We start from the raw sequence: 3,761 nt of genomic DNA, 5'->3' as shown, positions 1-3,761 counted from the left end.
TATTGGACCTTTCCTAGAAAACAAAAAGTTTCCTGACTCCTTGGTGTCCTTTTAAGGCTTGAGAGGCAATATATTCTTTATTTAGATTTATTATCAGAGACTACTTATCTAAGTATATGAAATTTTAAATTCTGAGTAGAGGTCAGAACAACATATGGGTCTATAGTAGAATATACTACAAAACATTCATAGCAGCATATCTGATAGCAGAAAACAATACAAGATACTGAGCATATGTAGATGGAAAAAAGTAAAATTAGAAAAGAGAAATAAGTGTAAAAATTGAGGAGTTAGCAATGAAAAACATTCAAATAAACATAATTTCAAGGATAAACAATTTCAGTGGTAAATTCTCCCAATACAAAGTCCATACTAATATCTGAATATAAAGGGAAAATAAGCTAATGATTTGTCTTAGATTCTAATTGGTAATGAAACGAAACACAGCAAATATAGGTGCACCAAAATGGACTTCCCCAGAGATGCATTTCAATGTGTACTCAAAAATCCCATCAGTCAAAATGATAATGATTATTAACTATCACAGTATACCAGAAAAGAAAGGAAAAAGAAAATAATTGAATATATCAACAATGGTTTAAAAAACATTTTTGACAACCCAAATACAAAAATTCAAAATTATCTAATTCCCATATTATGCTTCTAAAAATACTGCTCCATCATGTCCAGGACAAAATGACATGCACAGGCAAAAATAAGCACTCAGATCATGAACTAGTATAAGCTTAAAATATAATCTACTGTATATAGAAGATGTCATAAGAATTTTAAAATTATATCACAAAATTTTAATGTTAATATCATAACAGTAATTTCTCTTTCAGAACCACTTTCATGAATGCACTCTTTACCTCTTTGTTTCTCAGGCTGTAAACTAAAGGGTTCAGCATGGGAATGACCATGGTGTAGAAGACAGATGCAATTTTGTCTGTGTCCATTGCATGACTAGAGCTTGGTTGCAAATACATGAAGATTGTTGTTCCATAGAAAATAAAAACAGCAGTAAAGTGGGAAGCACATGTAGAAATAGCCTTCTGATGCCCTGCTTCTGAGTGCATCTTTAAGATTGTGATAAAAATTATAATGTATGATACTAAGATTATTGTGAGAGCAAAGAAGATATTGAAACTGGCTAGATAAATAAGTATCAGTTCATTAATATGTCTATCAGAGCAAGAGAGAGCCATGATTGCTGGCATATCACAGAAAAAATGATGGACCACATTAGACTTACAGAAAGAGAGACTGAATGTATCTCCAAGGTAAACTGAGACATCAAGAAACCAAAATATAGCAGCCCATGATCAGACACATACATACACTTGGAGTCATGGTGGTGGCATAGTGTAGGGGTTTACATACTGCCACATAGCGATCATAGGCCATTGAGGCTAACAGGTAATTTTCAACAGTAATAAAGGCTGCAAAAAAGAACATCTGAACAGCACAGTCATTGAAGGATATGATTTTGTCTCCCAACAGCAGCCCAGCCATGACTTTTGGTGTGATAGCTGATGAGTAAAAAATATCCACCATGGACAAGTTACCAAGAAAAAGTACATGGGAGTATGGAGCCGAGAGTCCAAGAAAATCAACATGATCATTCCTATGTTCCCTACAAGGGTGATGATGTAGATGAGAAAGAAGGTAATAAAGAGAGGAAGTTGCAGGCCTGGGTCATCAGTGAGTCCCAGCAGGAGAAAGTATGTCACTTCTGTCAAGTTCTTCAGTGGTGTCATCTAACAAACAAGCACTGCCCTCTGCAGTAATGGGAAAGCAATGAATTGTATGTTAACAAATAAAGATGAGAAGGATAACAAAATACATATAGTCAATGGAGTAACTGATTTTAAAAATTCTCTAAAATTGCCTACACAATGAGGTGAATTTCATGTGCTAGATATGTACAGGGTCACATGCTTTTAAATATGGAAATTTTGATAAATTATTTATGCAATTTTAAAAGTAGTGTCTCTGGATGTCTTTTCTTCAGGATCTGCTACATGTGCCTAACTTTTAACTTAGGCAGAAATAACTCTGAGTTTAAAAATTTTGAACTGGGTGGGTATCTCATTTCCTCAACTGGGGGGCCATGCATATCTACTAGACGTGGTCTCCAGGTTCTGTCTTTCTTTTTTTGGGTCTTTCTCCTAATGTTATCCCTGTGGGTCCTGGGAAGCCTTTGGTCTTGTGGATCATGCTGCCAAGCACAACCTGATGCTGGAGTGGTGAGTCAGGAGTGTGTATGTGGGGAAACATCCTCTTAGAGGCAAAGGAAAGGGGGTTGGATTGGCCTTTTCAGAGGGGAAGACCAGGAATGGGGTGACAACATTTGAAATGTAAATAAATAAAAATAACCAATTAATAAAAAAAAAGTAGTGTCTATCAGTATGCAAAAAGTAAAAGACTTTGGAACAACTTCTAAATGGAAACTTTCTATCTCACACCACTCCACTGGTTTCAGGGCACTATGTGGAAAAGAATTTGGGAAGATTGCAAGAGCCAGAGGAATGGACGACTCAAGGAAACAGAATCTTCCTGATAAAACAGGACTTACATAAAAATAAATTTACAGACTCTAGGACAACACACATAAAACTTATAGAACTTCAAGCCAGATGAGGTGCCAAACACTTAGGGAGAAGTGTGTATGCAGAACCAAGAAGTAATCTGCAGTAGGTATATTTTGATAAAAGGGAAATCACTTTTCCTCAATGCAGGAGGAATCTCATTCAATGAGTCTCAGACTCATTGGGGTATCAAACACATTGCAGACCAGATACCAAGCCCATGAGTCGTTGGACTATATAAAATAAATGCCGTGATTTTTAGTAAACTTTTGTTTACTTGTTGGATTTGGAGCATTATTTGCCTTTTAAATTTTTGGATGGTTTGTTGTATTTGTGTGTGTGGTGTTGTCTTCTCTCTCTCTCTCTCTCTCTCTCTCTCTCTGGTGTGTGTGTGTGTGTTTGGTGTGTGTGTGTGTGTGTGTGTGTGTGTGTGTGTGTGTTCAAGTGTAAAGGATGACACATAAAAGTCCTATGAATAGAAAAGATCTGGAAAAGATAGATATAGCAGGGGAGAAATCATGATCAAATATTCTACAAAAATTTTTAAATAAAAGTTTTGTTCATGGGTTAATCAACTCTTGCATAATTGGAAAACAATATCTCACAAAAACATATCTATCATCTAATTTCTGAACTTAATAAAGTGAGATTTTCACACTGTCACCTACCAAGAACAGATTTAACCAAATTGAATTTATTGTCTCTTCTTTTTTAAAGCAGAAAAATGACATTATAATCACAATAAAATAAAATCCCAATACTTTACCACAACTAAGTGATGAGTATCAAATTTGTATTTTAAAAGATCCAAAACTTAGAGCAAAACTTAAGTGAATTTACTTCAGTGAAGAAAATAAAGCCATGAAAAAACTTTACAAAATTTCAGTACATGGTAAGAAAAGATGAAATATCAAATATAATACAAAGTAATATTTTTTTAAAAAGCTGTTGAACAACATCTGAAATAGTTAACTTGGTGGCTACTGTTAATTGCCTAGGAAGAGTCTTGATACAGCAATAAAAGCAAATTCTTTCCAAGATGACTTATCAGGTATCTCTTTACCCTGGTTCTGTAAACATTCTTTTGCCCAACAGATGTTTTGCTATGTTTATACAATGCATGCAAGGTAATTTTTTAAATGTACTGAAGGAAAAAATAGTAGGTGCAAA

At 34.6% G+C, this 3,761-nt stretch overlaps 1 pseudogene; it reads right to left on the bottom strand.

The window, feature by feature from the left end:
- Positions 1–624: 624 nt before the first annotated feature.
- LOC117702480 (olfactory receptor 5B2-like) lies at positions 625–1,772 on the bottom strand (annotated as a pseudogene).
- Positions 1,773–3,761: the final 1,989 nt, after the last annotated feature.

This window comes from Arvicanthis niloticus, unplaced genomic scaffold, assembly GCF_011762505.2.
Source record: "Arvicanthis niloticus isolate mArvNil1 unplaced genomic scaffold, mArvNil1.pat.X pat_scaffold_861_arrow_ctg1, whole genome shotgun sequence".
Taxonomy (NCBI): domain Eukaryota; kingdom Metazoa; phylum Chordata; class Mammalia; order Rodentia; family Muridae; genus Arvicanthis; species Arvicanthis niloticus.
This window is presented reverse-complemented; position numbering and strand designations above follow the sequence as displayed.